Source organism: Cydia strobilella, chromosome 2 (assembly GCF_947568885.1).
Source record: "Cydia strobilella chromosome 2, ilCydStro3.1, whole genome shotgun sequence".
Taxonomy (NCBI): Eukaryota; Metazoa; Arthropoda; class Insecta; order Lepidoptera; family Tortricidae; genus Cydia; species Cydia strobilella.
The window spans coordinates 17,044,305-17,063,586 of record NC_086042.1 but is presented as its reverse complement, the minus strand read 5'-3'; the positions used below and the strand labels follow the sequence as shown (position 1 = coordinate 17,063,586).

At 36.1% G+C, this 19,282-nt stretch overlaps 1 protein-coding gene across 2 annotated transcripts in view; it reads left to right on the top strand.

Moving 5' to 3' along the window:
* Positions 1-19,282, top strand: part of LOC134752371 (uncharacterized) — a 134,250-nt gene that overhangs the window by 81,102 nt on the left and 33,866 nt on the right. The window contains exon 4 of one of the 2 annotated variants that reach the window (XM_063688068.1): positions 10,366-10,413. The exons of the other annotated variant lie outside the window; for it this stretch is intronic. The gene's annotated coding sequence lies outside the window, so the exon portion shown is untranslated. The remainder of the gene's footprint in view (positions 1-10,365; positions 10,414-19,282) is intronic. 2 annotated transcript variants of the gene reach the window in all.

Genomic DNA, 19,282 nt, shown 5'->3' with positions numbered 1-19,282 from the left:
GTAAATATCATGTATATTCTTATTAATAGTATTTAAAAGCCGGGGTCTAAAAGGTCTACGTGTAAAAAGATCCACTAATCATCACTCCGAAATCAGAATGCATATTGATAGCAGTGCACTTAAATATCGCTTAAAATGTAACCTCTTCAGGCCCAAAACGCCTTTTGTTTTTTCGAGTTAGGCATAATGGTTTTATTTTACTTAGGTACTATTTATAAAAAAAATCTCGACTCCCAAATCGTTTCTCTTGAAAAGCTTTCCGGGAACGGCACATCACTATTCGTAACATAACATAACGAGTTGGTATAACCAGACGGACAGACGTATTGACAAGGCTTTTGACCTAACGCCGGCTGGTGGAGCAGGTTACCAGCGTCAGCGAAAAAACGTAAAGTATTTTATTCATAAGTATATTCTTATATAAATACCGTCAACCGGAGTGAATCCTATCTCTATTCACTCCGGTTGACGGTTCTTTTTCATACATGCTCATTAAAGGGTGGTACACAAGTTTAGTGGGAGAAATATCAAAAAAATCCCTAAAGAGGAATAACACTATATTATATTATATTATAATTATGTCAATAAGTATTTATTTAAAATCATCATCATCGTCTTTGCCATGACTTCCCGCAGGGGACGACGCCACTCCGGTCTCATCTCCGCGCGTTCCTCGCAACAGTTAGCTGTTTAAAATCAGGCTATAAATAATATGTATTATTTCAAAAATACTGATGTTTATTATAACTTTATTTCATTTGTTTATGGTTTAAAACGTAAAATGTTAATGATTTAATAGCTGTATGCCAAATGGGTCTCTGCCGTTCATGACTTTACGTCTATCAATAAACAAACAGGCGGACAAGATTTGTAGTATTACAGTAAGTATTTCAAATACAAAAATAAGCCCTTTTGAAAAGGCACTCCTCAAATGAAACATCAGCACCCGCTATCCGCTCCTAACAAACACCACGGCCAACCAATGCAATTGACCATTCCGTTAATGAGATACTAACCGATATGGGGCCAAAGGTCAGCTCTTGACTTTGCTTGCTATACATATACATGCGACCGCTCTAACGAAATCACTATAACTCGAGGATTCAATGACGGTGCTTGTTTGTAAGTATTGTTTGGATAGGGCATTCCCTAACACAAGCTAACGGTTTTTGCGCCTGTAAGAATACCGAACATTTTGTTTTACGTTAAATGCACAGACGATACACGATATATCCACGGTCGTATATACTTGTACTTAACTTTCATTAAGTAAAAATTACCTGCGGCGATAGCACGGTCGCATTTTATCGCCTGTCACCATGCATGTCACGTTCTAACAAGTATGTAAGTGCGAATGTGACAGGCATAGTGACAAGCGATGAAAATGCAACCATGCTGCCACCACTGGGCTATGTACTTAGAAGTCAATAAAAAAATCGTAGGTATCTGTAACTTCATAATAACGCTACTTATCTTCCCATAAAATGGTTAGTAACATTTTTTCTAGAACTTTTGCAAAAAGTAGTTGAAAGGAGTCATAAATACAACCTCCACTCCGGTTTTTACTGCGACATAAATCCTTAGTAAAATCTAGCCATTTTATAAAACACCTGGATCGTAAAGAGCGTATAACGATCCTATGCGACAAATACGATATTGTTAAACGTGGGTGGTCCTTAACTTTATAGCTCGAATTAAAAAAAAATATATTTAGGTTTTATTTATAATAATAGCTGGTTTGCTTCACGTGGGTTTCAAATGGTCTTAAAGCTGAGAACTTTACAATGAAAGAAAGAAATCATGTGCTCCGTTCAACGATTTATGCGCTAACTCAATGAATTCAACCATTCTGGTAGAAAACTTCAAAATAATAACTTAAAGCCGTATGAGACTATTTTTCATAATAACTAACAGGTTTTCATAAACCGTGTGAGTGCGACACAGGTAGCATATCGAATAAAAACGTTGCCATTTGGCACATCCTTTACGTGACTGTATTAGTTACTAAACCATGACTTACCAACCTACTAAAAATAAAATCAAGTGCGATATCTATTCCAAGACGACTAAGCAGAGGGTACTGCAATCACATGGCCCAACCATTAAAAAACTGGGTACTTTAATTGTTAATAATTTTTAAGAAAAAAAAACCGACTTCAATGGGGGATGCCGCTGAAAGTTAACTTATTGTTGATGGTGCACTCTTAGATTCCAGACAATGAAATTAAAAAGACAGCATCTTTTGCCTAATTATGTAGAAAAGGAGGTAAAACCACCCACTTTTCTAGTAGCATTTCGTTTTTGTAAGGGTCGCAGTTCTAACCTAACCTAACCTACTTTTCTGATAGCTTTCGTTTCTGTAAGGGTCACAGCTCTAACCTAACCTAACCTACTTTTCTGATAGCAGTTCTGTTCTGTGAGAATCGCAGTTCAAAAACCACCCACTACTACTACTACTACTACTACTACTTTTATAAATGTAAATGCTGGATTTGTTGTTCAAAATACAAAAATCACTATGCCTTTCACATTTGAGGAGTTCCCTCGGTTCCTCGTGGGTCTCATCATCAGAACTCGAGCTTGACAAAAATATGTCTTAAAAACTTAAGTTGCTTAACAAACGTAAAGAAGAGGACAAATCGCCAAACGTAAACCATGCGTCATTAAAGAGTTCCATTCTGATCATCATCAGCAGTTCCACTTCATCAAATGTCACTTTTTAAAATGGAAATGCTGGATTTGTTGAAAAAAATACAAAAATCACTATATGTATGCCTTTCACATTTGAGGAGTTCCCTCGATTCCTCATGGATCCCATCATCAGAACTCGAGCTTGACAAAAATATTTCTTGAAAACCTAACTTGCTTAACAAACATAACGGAGAGGACAAATCGCCAAACGTGAACTATGCGTCATTGAAGAGTTCCGTTCTGATCATCATCAGCAGTTCCAATTCATCAAATGTCACTTTTTTTAATGTAAGTGCTTGATTCATTGATGAAAATACTAAAATCACTATATATAAGCCTTTAACATTTAAGGAGTTCCCTCGATTCCTCATGAATCCCATCATCAGAACTGCTTTTTGACAAAAACGAGACCAATCTGTATGTATATACTTACAATCAAAAAATAATTTTCAAAATAGTTCCAGAAATGACGGAGTTATGGAGTAACAAACATAAAAAAAAAATCTTGAAGCGGTTAAAAAGCTTTGTACGCAGTATACTTTTATAGTTAAGGGGGCAAAGTTGTTGTTTAACTTCTCGTACTAATATTTATACACTAGCAAGCCAAAGATTACATAATTGAATTGGGTCTTGAGCGTTGCTAGTTTCAAGGCGCGAGAGTTAAACAAACTTTGCTACTGGGTAAACCACAACATCTTTCACCATATCAATGCAAGGGAAATACTGTATAATATAACATTACATATAAAATCCAAATGAACGATATTAAATATTTTCATTCGGAATCATCACTCAAACCAACTAGGGAACTAGGGAAAGACGCGCGTTCGATTCCCGCCACCGGTGGACTTGGTCACTTTTTCTTTACATAGTGCATTGATATCTATTTCAGTTTATAATCATCACTCAAAACTCAAATCCAACAACCAACATGAAAAAACAATTCAAAATTTGCATAAAATTTTATTGTCCTTCCTGTGGATAAATAAAATGCAACCTTCTTATCAGTTTTTGAAGAATAAAGAAAAACTTCACTTACTCGTGTGGTGCAATAGTGGGGATAAAAGGCAGGCAAAGGAAATAGTGCGTTTCACCCGAGTTTAACACTCTACTTTTCATTTCGAATGCGAGGAAACTAAAATACATGCGCAGTTAAAAAAACCGGCCAAGTGCGAGTCGGACTCGCGCACAAAGGGTTCCGTACCATTACGGAAAAAAACAGCAAAAAAATCACGTGGGAATCATGGGAGCCCGATTTAAATATTTATATTATTCTGTTTTTAGTATTTGTTGTTATCGCGGTTCATGAGATACAGCCTGGTGACAGACAGACGGACAGACGGACGGACAGACGGACAGCAGAATCTTAGTAATAGGGTCCCGTTTTTACCCTTTGGGTACGGAACCCTAAAAACACGGCTAAGTATAAACTTCACTAGTATTTTTTGAGGGTACTTTCAATTAACAATTTAGGTAAAAATATCGTTATTTATGGAATGGGGAGTTAATTCCTATCAGAATGGAAACTGTACAACAAATCCATTTGAAACCAAAATTGTAATTGCTTAATCGTATAAAAAATAAAAAACGTACTTAGAAAGAACAGTGCTACAGTATATAATATAGAGCAAAAACGAATCATGTTCTGCACACTTTTTAGAACAACAATGACCCACCTTCAGAGCATTAGTTACTTACATACTGCTGTGGCGCGACGACCCGAAGTGGATCTTGGCCTCCGACACCAAAGACCGCCATGCTACTCTGTCCAAAGTCGACGGCACCGAGTTCGCTGAGATCTTTCTGCACTACGTCTCTCCAGCGGTACCTAGGGCGTCCAGATGATCTTCGGCCCCTTGGTACTCCAGAGTACGCCCTCCAGACTGCGCGATCTTCCCCCGTCTGGACTACGTGCCCGAGCCATCGGAGCCTGGCGGCTTTCGTTTCTCCAATGACGTTCGGCTCGGACACCAGATCTTCAATCTCCTGGTTGTTGCGAAAGGTTGGTCTACGAGTGAATCACGACAAAACTGAGTACCTTCACATGAAGAGATACAAAAACACGAGGATTCGTAGGAAAGACCTCACAGTGGGAGATACCTCATACAAAGGCGTGTAGAGGTTCAAGTATCTTGGAGGCATCGTGACAGATACCAAAGAGAGGGCGAGGGCTGCCCTGCACAAAGTGTTAGTGTCCAAGCTAATGACCAGGAACACGAAGCTTCGAATATACAAAACGGTCATAAGGCCAATTCTTATGTACGGATGCGAAGCCTGGACACTAACACAAAGAGGAGCGCGCGCTGCTGGTAGCCGAGCGGAAGATCTACCGCAAGATATTGGGACCCACACCTCGAGAGGATGGAACCTGGACTTTCAGAGCATGAGAAATAAAAAAATAATTTGCATTGCTGCATGCTGCTACTAACTTGTACCTATTTCTCGTACCGGGTCAGTACACGAGCTATTGAGGATTTGAATAATCAGCGAGAATTACAAGGCTACTTTATTTACGATTACTTGTTAAAATCGTTAATCGATCTTGAGCTGCAGCTAGCTCATTAGGTCAAGTTAATCTGTGTACCTTGTTACTAATACTTTGTGTGATTACACCTACGATTATACGAGTATGTATTCATTACAGAATCCACTTATTCTCAGTTACTGAAATAAGAATGTTGAATGTAATTTTTTCTAATTTTAGTGAGTCCCCGGCAAGCTCGGTTCTCCGTACAAAGGTAGTTACGCTCTCATTATAAAACGACTAGCTAGATTCCTCTGAAACTTTGTACTTACAATAGGATAAGATATATCTATGTCTGTAATTAGTTTATGTAGCTTCAGATACGCGAATACGCGCTACAGCGAAAACAACAAAACTTGTTTTTGCTCTATTTTGTTTGTTTTATATACTAGAGCTATATAAACTAATTACAGACCTAGATATACCTTATGTCATTGTATGTGCAATTTCATTTCATTACAATCCAACACGTAGTTTTAAAATGAGCACGAAACTCCATTTGTATGGGAAGGTGAAATTAGGCCGAACTTTCCGGGGACTTAAGTTTTTGTTATGAGTGACGAAGCATCTGCTAGACTCAAGAGTCGTTCTATCTATCTAGTCGCTCTATACAATACAGTTATGTTACTTAAAAGTTTCGTGATTCGGGTACGTTTCAAGTCTCAAGGTCTGGACCTAAATCCATCAAGATTTGAGTTCCTTCAATTCCTCATGGAACCCATCATCAGAACTGGACCTTTACAAAAATGTTTCTTAACTAAGTTAGCTGCGGACGAACAGACAGATAGACGGACAAGGCGAAACTATAAGGGCTGACTATGGAACCCTAATAACTGTACCTACCTTCAAATTAAGTCGAAGTAATAGTATGGGCTTCGTTTTTAAAATTGTTTTCGTCAAAAAGTGGGTATAATAAGAGTGCGATCACGCTAAGTTTTTATGAGAATTGCTACTGCCAAGTGCCAAGCCTAGTCAGTGCAAAGTTAGCGTAGCCGAAGTCTAGTAACCATGATTTTACATTATAATTATTTTTAGTCTTAATGTCAAAACAAGGTTTCTTAGTTTTCACAGATTATCAAAATATCTAACATGATTATGCCAAAACCCACATGATTGTGTGTTTGAGATTGTGTGTGTTATTTCATTTAGGGGATCCCTTTGTTTCCCATAAACTTATTGTTTCGAATTTCGATAGTCAGAAAATGATATCCATTATGATTTATGGGCATAAACATCAACTCATAATTTTTTTCAAGTATCAGTAACAAATTTTAGGACTAACAATAATGATGACCTGCAAAAATCGGAACTGCAATTTATATTGTTAAATTTTTTGACTATTGACAATATGACTAATAAAATTATGATGGAAATCGTTATGGTCTGAAAAAACCGGAACTAAAAACTTATGGGAACCAAGGGACCCTCCATTTAGTCGTTTAATGTTTTCATCTACCCTCAAATGGCTAAACATTACGTCTCGTTTTAGGTTTAAATGAAATAAAATACCACCAAATAATTTTAATGTACATATGTATAGTTAGTATAAGATTGTTATTTATTTATTTAAGATTTAGAAGCTAAATATTAATATTGACTATATGTAATAGAAATAAGTAATACTTTAAATATTTTTATTTTTTTGATACCTAATTAATTAAAAATGTATAATTATAATTAAATGTAATATAAATCAGAAATATTGACTACATGTAATAGAAATAAGTAATACTTTAAATATATATTTGTTTTTTTGATACCTAATTAATTAAAAATGTATAATTATAATTAAATGTAATATAAATCAGTAAGTAATTCATATAAAAATAATTTGACCAAAAATAATAATGTACCTAATATAATTATTCCTGTGAAATGTGTAAGTAATGTTCTATGTATAAGATAATAATAACGTGTTGACATATAAAATACTTCTATTTTACCAATAAAAGTTTGATTGATTGATTGGTTTTTTACTAGGGCGAAGTAATAGCAAATATTACAATAGTAAATTACTATTGATTAATCAAATCATCCCAAGATATTCATATTAACAAAAAAGGCTCAACTGCACTTTAGCTGACGCGGAGTTCAGGGCTCATATTTTTTTATAGAAAGTACACCATAAGGAATCTTCCCACCAAGTCTTATGGTGCGAAACCCCATAGTTTTCGAGAAAAAAAATGTTTAAGTTCCCATACAAATATCGTTCAACACGGCTCTGGCGCATTCAGTTGTCAAAAGTGTCAAAACTAAATACGTTCCTACCATAGACCTAGACATAGATGAGCTATACGCGTGCGCCCGTGAGGGACAAAACATACGTATGTTCCAGTCGCTTTTTTCCCCAAAGAGTAATGTTTTCACGATAGTCACCACCCGAAGGGCAAACCGCCCAGAAATAGGAGCCCCGCGTAGCGGGGCTCCGTCGGCTCAGGGTGAGAAGGGCTTGTTCTCGGAAATATTACTCTTTGGGGAAAAAAGCGACTGGGACATACGAGTGTGATTAAATTAACTACTGAAAAAATAAATACCTGGTTAAAAAGCAGACTGGGGAAAAACGCGAATGAAACAAAAGCTATTGGGGAACAAAAATTTTGGGTAATTAATCTATACAGTCTATACATAACATACATTTAATTGCATCACTTAAGACAAACAACTGAATGCGCCAGAGCCGTGTTGAAGGATATTTGTATGGGAACTTAAACATTTTTTTTTCTCGAATACTATGGGGTTTCGCACCATAAGACTTGGCGGGGAGATTCCTTATGATGAGTACTTTCTATAAAAAAAATATGAGCCCTAAACTTCCGCGTCAGCTAAAGTACAGTCCTTCCACAGAAAAAAGCATGATTACAGCAGCTTCATTGTTACGTTGACTAAGTAATATATGTATTCTAGTAAAACTTATGTAAGTTTTGACACATCCATAAATTAAGTGACTTGAAGAAAGTTCTTGCCTAATAAAAAACCTTACTGCGGTTTGTTAACATTTATTTAAATACCTATAGATACAGACTATATATTAGTCGCACTTGGTAAATATGTACCTATCTAATGCAGACTTGCATACAGACGAGAAACAAGAAATACTGAACAACCGAAGCTGTAATAGTTATTTGTGCAACAAGAGAGGAAAGCTGGTTTTTCTTGCGAGTGTTTATTTTGAGTCCCGAGAAAGCGAAAGATTCTATAATTGAATCACGAGCGAAGCGAGTGATTCTAAGGTAGAACCTTGAGCGTAGCGATGGACTCAAAAACACGAGATGTAAAATAACTTTGCTCTCGTGTTGCACACATAATTTTTCACCTCAGTAGTGAGAACATATTAAAGGTTAATAGTTATTTGTTATACAAGGGTGCAAAGTTGTATTTTACCCGCGAGTGTTTTAACACACGAGAAGTAAAATACATTTGCACCCGTGTGTAACACAAAACGTTTCCCCTCACTATAGCGAGGAAAGTGAAACATCCACAGGCGTTAGATCATCTTCATCGACTGGAATCACTCATTTTTTAAGATATTATAACAAAAAACTCTGGAAATTCTATACTTTTACGTGAGAAGTTTTTTAGTAAAATTTTTGTTGACACTGTTGACATTTCTGACGTATGAAATGTCAATGATGCGCCTCGTGATTAATTACTTTGTTTTTTTGCTCATTAATATTGTTTAAAGTGTAATATCGATAGCTTTATTATACAGTAATCTAATGTAGTAGTGTGCAGTGAATGGAGAATTAATCTCAAAGCGTGTTTAACCACCATTTTGGAGTCAACGGCCGGTAGTCCACGTGCTTCTCGTAAAATCCAGCTATCGGTTTTACGAGTCAACTACAAATAATAACTACCGAACAACGTCGTGCTCTAAGAGCATTTGGTATTTCTACCTCTAACCGTGTCTGGCTAGAGCCCTAGAGGCCCATTATTTTATTATTTACCGTACACTGGCTGAAATATTAATTCGATCCCACGTGGAGCCATACTACCTAAAGATTGATTGATTGATTGACTTAACTTGTGCGTTCAGAATTATATTTAACATAATTATTAAAAAACAAACGTTTATTATGGAATTTTAAGGTTTATGACTTAAAATCATTAAATAAAGCTAAATCTGGTATTTTTATTAAATTCTCAAACCATTTATTAAATGATAATTAATATCGAACGAACCATTATTACGAGCGTTTTACGTTTTGTTATCTGTCAAGCTACTTAAACACGCTCCATCCAAGGTCAAATTACTTTCCCCACTAGTGGATAAAATGCGTTTTTCCCCGCTTGTTTTAAAGGATAAAAGACGGCTTTCCGAGCTAGTGAGGGGAAAAATGTATTTCGAATTACACAGAATAAACAGAAAAAAAAAGTATTATAATATGTACGATACGATAAGATACGATACGATACGATACGAGACGAGACCGGACCGGACCGGACCGGACCGGATCGGACTGTACCGTACCGTACCGTACCGTACCATAAGAAAAAATGTAATAAAAGTATGACTTTCATGGCCTTCACTAAATTAAAAAGCTACATTGTTTCACTCCCTGGAGTGAGGAAAGTCGCACTTTCCTCATTCCAGGGAGTGACGAAAGTAGGCTTGTTCGAGCTGCTGAGGTGAAAAGGTCACGTATAATGTTAGTAAGTAGCTCATTAAAATCGTCACAAGATATAATTTTTGTTTGTTGAATATAATCCTCCTGATGTAACAATAGTATCATCTGTAGGAAACCTGACTGTAATTCAAAACAAACACGACAATGCGGAAACTTCTTTTATTTTTTGAATTCTCCTACGAACTTACATAATAATAATATATGTATGTACATATGACCTCATACGCTGGTCGTTATCATTACTCGTGATACAAAATTTCATATCGAAGAATCATTTTGATATTTAACTTATATGACCTACTAGACCGATCTTCTATTACGACTATATCATTACCCGCGACTTCGTAAACCGAGAACCATTAAAAACTTTCAACTCCATATTCCAATGGGTGTTTGTTTGGTAGGGCGGACTTAATTAATAAAGTGCTTTGCCATAAAATAATACTAGTGCTCTTATTTTAAAGTCAAATTGAATTATATCACATCGAAACGTAATATTAATTATCATCATTTCATTGTCAACAGATTCTCAAGATAGCTCCTGAGGATCCTCTAGCCGCGTCTTTTTATAAGGTAAATTATCACAAAATATACTCACAAGTGCAAACCTAGCTCAAAATGAGTAGTTTGAGTTTATGTTTGGTTTAATAGTATCATCATTCTTACAATATAGCTTCATAAAATTGTATTTAAGAACAGAAATGTAAATTTCAAACTAACATAAGTTTAAAGGAATTATTTTATTATATCTTATCAATAAACTTTACAAAAAGGAACTTCTATGAGAACAGATCTTGCTTAGCTACGTATGAACTAAAAAAAAAGAATTTGACTGGTAATTACACATAAAATATAATTTAGCAATATAACATCCTTCAAGTACCTATGGAGAATTGAATGCGTTACCAGATAATTGTCGCGGTCAAGGTTCCATGTCATCACGCTGCGCTGCTGACGTCCATTCAATAGTTATGTGATGACATAATGACCTGTCAGCACGTGTCGAGAAGCAAAAAGCAAATTAGTGTTATTTGTAGATTTAATGAGGGTCCAGTGTTGAAATTATTAATATTTTGAATGTTTTATGACCTTCCGATGCAAATAAAATATTTTTGATATTTGGTTTTTGCAACATCTTAGGTAGGTATGTGTCAAGCGGACTACTGCATCGTCCCGTTCTTTCTGTCAAAACAAACGCTTTAGGTATTATAGGGAAGAAAGTGGCCCGGAAGAAAATTTTGTTGCATTCAATGATTTCTTAGTACCTTAGTTACCTTACCTAAATTTTCATTGGATTAGGAGCTGGTGGGCTATTCCCTGATAGAAAGAGAATCAGATCTTTAAATACCAATGGTACCCTACACGTATAGTAGGTACAACACGATAGCTACCCGATTCACTGTACAAAAATACAAACACGTGACAAAGGTTATCTTTTTTGTCAAATAAATACAACAATTTATCTAACCTAAAAACAAAACCTTCCCTTATAATCAGAAACTTAGCAAAATCGCACTAGCAAGCTAATTTATAATGCGAAGTACCTGCTCCGCTCCGTTGTTCCTTATTCCAGTAGTCACATGCGTTGTTCTTATAAGGATGTAAGAGCCAGTCTTCCCTTACCGGAATATGCCCTTTAGGCGTCGGCGGGTAGTGTAACAATTAACCGAGCGGTGCTGCCCTCTGCCGGCCGTTCAACGCGCTCCAATTAACTCTAAATTAGCCACTCATCTCAATCAATTCCGAGTGTTTATTGGTGGCGTGCGTCATATGCGCAAAGCGATTTTGACTTTTCTCAGAAAATAGTGTACCTACTATCATATGTGGTACTATTTACTTTTTTCGAAAAACTAACAAAATGTTGGGTAGAAACAGTATCCATACATTATCCATACTAATATTATAAATGCGAATGTCTGTCTGTCTGTCTGTGTGTTACCTCTTCACGCTTAAACCGCTGAACCGATTTAGTTGAAATTTGGTATACAGATAGTTTGAGTCCCGGGGAAGGATATAGGATACTTTTTATCCCAGAACTCACCCCTCAAGGGGGTGAAAAAGAGGGGTGGAAATTTGTATGGGGAATCAATAACCGCTGAATCGATTTAGATGAAACTTGGTATGGGGATAGTTTGAGCTGTGGGAAAGGATATAGAACTTTTATCCCCGAAATCATCCCTTAAGGGTGTAAAAAATGGGGTGGAAATGTATATTGTGGACCAATTTGGGGGTGAAAAAAGGATGGTTTAAAAAGGAGATTTGTTTAAGAATTAAGGTACCCAAATTACTAATTCCACGCAGACGATAGTTAAATGCGAAAGTGTGTCTATCTGTCTGTCTGTCTGTTACCTCTTCACGCTTAAACCGCTGAACCGATTTAATAGAAATTTGGTATAGAGATAGTTTTGAGACCCGGGAAAGGACATAGGGTAGTTTTTATCCAAGGAAATCGATAAAAAGCAGATTGGATAAAAAAATAAGCTACCCAAATTACTAACTCTACGCAGACGAAGTCGCGGACAAAAGCTAGTATCTAATACTGCTGCAGTCGTCATCCGAATGTCACCATTAGGTTCAAATGAATACCAGAAATCAAGAATATTGTGATGAAACAAATATCCTCAATTCTGTTATACTTAGACCATGTATGACAGATTATTTTAAAAGTGGAGTTCGATTACCTCTTACTTTCCAAAACAAAATTTTTAAATGTCACAAGAATACTTTACAAAAATCATCCCTTACTATTATTCAATTAAAAGTATCCTCAGCTTGCACCACGCACCTCAGCCGCTCCAGGAAGAAATTAACTCGTAAGAGAGCACTTCTGGTTTCAGATAGATCGGAATTGCGTGTCCGGCGAGCAGGCTGGAAAACTCGGCAGGGTTCCGTGAAGGCAGAAACTGACAACTTGATATATCTACTCAACTAAAAAACTCGTTTCACTAGCATCAATGCGCGGTACCTCTAATTTTAGTTTTTTTTATGATGAATAGGCAGGCGTTTGACCACGATCCCACCTGATGGTAAGTGATGATGCGGTCTACGGTGGAGCACACTTACCTATGAGATACCTATTAAATCTTGCCATGAAGAGCCGCAGATTGTACTCATGCGGAAACACAGACTCGGACAGGGCGTTCCACTCCTTGGCAGTTCGCATAAGAAATGTGGAAGCAAAACGCTTCGTGCGTATTTTTGGAGTTCCTACCATGAAGCGATGCCGGAGTACCGTTTGTCTTTGAGTAACTTTAAAAATCCACCAATTTTCTATCTGTTCTTTTATTAGCGCAATAAACAAATCTCATGTAGACGATACTAACGAGCCCGAAAACACTTTTCATTTCATTGTTACACGTATTACTAAGTAAACCCGCGGCTCCGGATTGGAGGCTAAGCTTTTCACACGCCAAATTTTATAAGAATCAGTTTCAAAATTATAACGGAGGTTTACTAATATGCGAATAAAATTAATCAAATATTCATGAAAGATACGGAATTAAGTAACAGCCACGTTTGAAGACATTTTTTGCCCGGTCAAGTTTATAATCTGTTGCACAGTTTTTCTAAGCATGCTAGCATTGGTACGAGTTGTTAATTTACAAGTATATTTACAACGATTGTAATTGTACAGTACTAGATAAAAACGTTAAAAAAAACCGGCCAAGTGCGAGTCGGACTCGCGCACGAAGGGTTCCGTACCATTACGGAAAAAACAGCAAAAAAATCACGTTTGTTGTATGGGAGCCCCATTTAAATATTTATATTATTCTGTTTTTAGTATTTGTTGTTATAGCGGCAACAGAAATACATCATCTGTGAAAATTTCAACTGTCTAGCTATCACGGTTCATGAGATACAGCCTGGTGACAGACGGACAGACGGACAGACAGACGGACAGCGGAGTCTTAGTAATAGGGTCCCGTTTTTACCCTTTGGGTACGGAACCCTAATTAACAAGAACTTGCTACTAAGATCCATTTTAATCTTTAGTTAATTATGAAGTTAGAAAATATACTAATATTCACTAGAGGAGACCGAGATGAGTCATTATTATAAACAGAGATAAGTTGAAACAACTTCAATTTTGCTGTATTTAAATATTTTATAATCGTCTTGAGACAAGAACGCATATTAAGGGAGCAGCGGACGGTGGTTCCATCGCCCACACTGTTAACTGACAGTTCGTAAACCTTATTACAAAAGGCCTAAGATCCACCGATGGACAGTTGAGAATGTTGCTATTTGTACGAGGCTTAATATCATTTTTTCCAGCTCAATAACTTACTGTTACAGCTAGATATCTCAAAATTGACATTGTTTCAACCTACTTCTGTTTTAACTGTACTCGGTCTCTCCCCTACCTATTTTAAATTAACTCTATTGTAAGGGTGGTTGCATTGCAGTATGTTTTTCTTTCATGATTGCGAATATTGCGATAAGCTTATTTTTATTGCGACGATTAAGCCGACAAAAGTAAAGTCGGATGTAATCTCAGAAGACACAAAACGCATTACACTAAACTATAAAATACATCATTTTTTATTATTTATTTAATTTATATCTCTTTAATTTTACAGCGTATTAATAAAGAAATAAATATTATACGACAATTTTACACAGATCGACCTAATCCCAAAATAAGCTCAATAAATAAGGCTTGTGTTGTGGCCACTAGACGACGATATACATATATAATACTAGCGACCCGCCCCGGTTTCGCACGGGTAGTTCAACTAATTTACACAAAACCTTTACAAATTATACATATAAACCTTCCTCTTGAATCATTATTTTAAAAAAAAACTGCAGAAAACCCGTTGCGTAGTTTTAAAGATCTAAGCCTACCTGGACAGACGGACAGACATCGGAAAGCGACTTTGTTTTATACTATGTAGTGAAGTAGATATGTATATATAAATACTTATATACCTAGAAAACATTCATATAAACTCAGAAACAAATATTTGTGAGAAACACACAAATCAATGCCCTTACCAGGATTCGAACCCAGGACCTCCTGCTTCTTCTGTAATGCTGTATAATTTACCTACTGGTAAAAAAATATATATTGTCGGCATCATCATCATATCAGCTCTTTTTCGCCCACTGCTGAGCATAGGCCTCTCTTCTAGTACGCCACTTGTCCCGGTCAACGGACAACGGACAAATACCCATTTTGGACAAAAAAGTTAGGGCAGCTGTTATGAGGACAAACGTTGTTAGGGATTGCGAGGATTATGGAAAAAACATTAGGAATATTGATAGTTATGGTAAAAATTCTTAGGACAAATAAGTTTTAGGACAACCATAACTTAATAAAATAAAATAATTGTTATGACAATTGATCGTTAGGGCAAGTGCCCATTAAGACAAAACAGAGCAAGTGATTTTAGGAGAAACGTTGTTAGGGATAGCGAGGGAGACCATAGAAACTCTGTAATAACCCTATTAAATGCCGCCCAACCCAGCTGGATTCTCCTGGAGATCTCCTTCTGCTGGTGTTTTTAGCAAATGATAAAATATGACCAAGATACAGGTATTGCTCGACCACCTCTAGTATTTCGTTCCCAACCTTAATGATTGGAATCGATTTACCGGGGATGTTCGTCATAACTTTAGTCTTGGACATATTCATCATAAGACCGATAGGTCCGTTGAAGATATTCAAAGAAGCATGGTATACTTAGGCTTTCAATTATGCTTTGAATATCTTCCAGGGTCTCGGCAAACAACACTATGTCGTCGGCAAATCTCAGGTGCGACAAGAAGACAAGGATATTGGTATCATGTTTGCTCCCTTATTACCCAAATTAGAGTCTCATGTTATAATAGTACGTAGTATAAGAGCTAGCTAAATTTAGACATACTTGTTGTTAGTCAGTGGAACGGTGCCCTTAAAAGTATAGTTTGTTTTTAATAAAAATTGTTACAGTATTTTCTGGTTCTCTGTATTTCATACCTTACGAACTCAAAATAAATCTTGTAACAGTTGCATTGCCAGATACTGGGGAACTGCCAACTTAAGATGACATTTGCAAAAGTGGTCATAAAATTTGCAACGTCTAAAACTGTAATTATGAAACTCAACTACCGCTCCTGTTCCTTGAAGTACATAAACATAATTTATAAACTTTTTTTCATCCTGATTCTCTCGATATTATTATAGTTAATCCTGGTATAAAAACGTATATTCGTGGGAACGGCGCGTAACGCCAGCAGGCAGGTCGGTATAATTGGCCGCTGCATATTAATTTACCGTACACCTTCATTACTTTATTTTGGTCCACCTACATGTAGCAAAGGTATGTAACTTGCGTCGCGTTAAGGCTATAGCTTGTATACAGAAACAGTGGATTCGCTGATTGTAGCCTAATATTTGAAAAGTAAGTATACATGTATTTCTTTAAATATAAACTCTGCAGCTCGGTTAAGTAACGTCGTTTTTGTACTTTCTATTAATAATCTGGGCAAGGGCACCGAGTTCTGCTGAATAGCTACATATGAACAAAAACTATTGTATAAAAATAACAGGCTCAGGGCTAGTGTTTGCAATCCGAATATTCGGATATGAATAATATTCGAATATCCGCCAATAATAATATCCGAAAATATTCGAATAATACAACTCAAAATATTCGAATAAACGGATATTTTAGATAACACAGAAATAACGTTTTTGACTATGTTTTCATACAAAGACGTCACCCCACCTAATTTTAAATGATTACTATAACAGCTAAACATGCATGTACATATACTTTACGCAAATAAATAATCTGAATCGAACATATTACTGTTATTTTTAAAACCGTACTTAATAAGGAGGGTTTATAATTATCTGGATTCACTGGTGCCTACAGCCTAGTTGGAAATACATCTAGTGCCTCACCTCGTGTTCATTCGTCTACTCGTACATTCAGTCTTTATCGATCCAGTAGCAATGAAATGCTAACAATGAAAGCAATACTTACTTACTCCACTGGATCAGTGACCCAAAAAGGATATTGGCCTCTGAAACAAGAGAACGCCATTCTGTCCTATTCTGCGCCACTGTCACTACTATGATCCTATAGCCATGGCCTCCAGATCGCTTCTGGTGGTTGATTTTGAGACCAATCTTCTCTCCTTTCTACTCTATGATCCTAGCCATGGCCTCCAGGTCGCTTTTGGTTTGAGCCTATAGCCCCAAGTCATCAGCATGATCCAATGATCTTATGTTTGCCGTTCAACTCTACACTCCCATCACACATAAACAATTTTCGGACGATGTATTCGAGTGCCAAGTTGATCAGCATTGGCGAAAGAGCGGCTCCTTGTTTCAGACCAGTGACTAGTTCAAATTCGGCTGTTGTTCTCCACGAGCTTTTTACACTCATCCTGCTTACTTTGGTTGCTTTTTATTTTTATTTATTTATTTGGTGGCAACAATTATCATTTTTAACAAGTTGTCTGGCACTTTAAAGCACTGCAAAATTAGACAGTGTCTCTCTGACATAATTATGCTTTGGAAAAACCAACAAATAGAATATGGATGTTTTGTGCCTACTTCCATTTCCTTTTTATCACCTATTTCAACAGGTATAATCCACAGTGCTGCGGTTCTAACACTAAAACTAATCATCACCAACAACGAAATGAAAAATTGCATTATTTTTACTCTGCATGAATCTCCGCCTGATAATGCGATTTCAAAGCATCCCATAAGGTGTCTCTGAAACTAGCAGCTCACCGTTTTATGAGAGTTCTAGTAGCACCCTTAATAGTTCTATAGCCCTAGGTGGTATTTTTTCCATAGTTCTGCTGATTTACGCAAAAGAAATTTAAATTTCGCATTATGGCACTCTAGCATCTCCGCCGTTATCAACTCCACGCTTATTTTAGCGCTAGATTTACGAATTATATTACTTGGAATAAATATTTTGGTTTCATTTATAATTATCCGAAATTATCCGAAATATTCGAATATTCGGAAAATACAAATTGTATTATTCGAATTATCCGAATAAGAAAATCGGACGGATATTGCAAACCCTACTCAGGGCCCTATTTAATAGACATTACAATTCGACAATTTTGTAAAAAAAAGTGACATATTTGTTAAATTTTACTTACAAGTGCTGTTTAATAAACCCTACAAATAAGTAAAAATTTACAAATAAATAACTTACAATTTTCACAGTTATAAACGCTGTTTAATAAACGTTTACATATATTAAAAATGCCTGTAGCTTTTGATGACAATATTGTGTTTACAAAATTGTAATGGTAAGGTACAATTTACATAAAATGTAAGTTTTTGCCACAAGTATTTAATAAACGAGGGTAGACTTCTTTCTTGAATTTAGAATTTTAGTAGGTATCTTACGCAATAAATTTCTTATTGAATTGGTTTACCTATTTTAAATCATGGACAATGATAAGAAAATGACAATTTTGTCTCTCATATACGACAATAATAGAATATTAATTAGTGAAAAACTAACTCACGAAATGAAAATCAACAAGTGGAAAGAGATAGCTGAACAGTTAACGTATTTGAGTGTTTGCATGCATTAAAAGCAAAATGTATCCTTTTACGAAAAACTCTTCGTCTTCGTTCATTATCACTATGGTCACTATTGCTGTCACTACTCGTTGTTAGAATCATTTTTAGGGTTCTGTACCTCAAAAGGAAAAAACGGAACTTATAGGATCACTCGTGCGTCTGTCTGTCTGTCCGTCTGTCACAGCCTATTTTCTCCGAAACTACTGGACCAATTAAGTTGAAATTTGGTATATATATGTAAGTTTGTGACCCAAAGACGGACATGTAACGTAAACAAATAAATTTTAAACACGGGGGCCACTTTTGGGGGTAAATTATATCGTGTTACATATTAAATGAAAGAGCTCATTATGAGAATGTCAAATAAAACAGTTTAGAAGTTATTCAAGAAAATAGGCAAAAAATGAGCATTCCCCCCCCCCCGTTGTCTCCGAAACTACTGGGTCAAAAATTTAAAAAAAAATACACAAAATAGATCTTTACCTATAGATCACAGGAAAACCTATTAGAAATGTACAGTCAAGCGTGAGTCGGACTTAATTACTTACTTTTTGATCCGACCCCTACGGGTTTTTTTAAAGACATTTCACTCACGTTTCACATAAAAATACATTGTTTAAACTGTGTAATGTATGGAACCCTTAGAACGCGAGTCCGACTCGCACTTGGCCGGTTTTTTTATTCTTATTTAGATTTTCCGGCATACCTCATCAAGTTTTTATACATCATGAGAGTGCCTGTCAGAATTATACTACAATTTACAAAATATGTAAACTTGGGATTACTATTATGTGTTCAATAAAGTAGTTTTCCATACAAAATTGTAAAATTGTACCTGTGACGTGAAAATGTTTATTGAACCAAATTATGTAAAATTGTAGACACAATTGTACA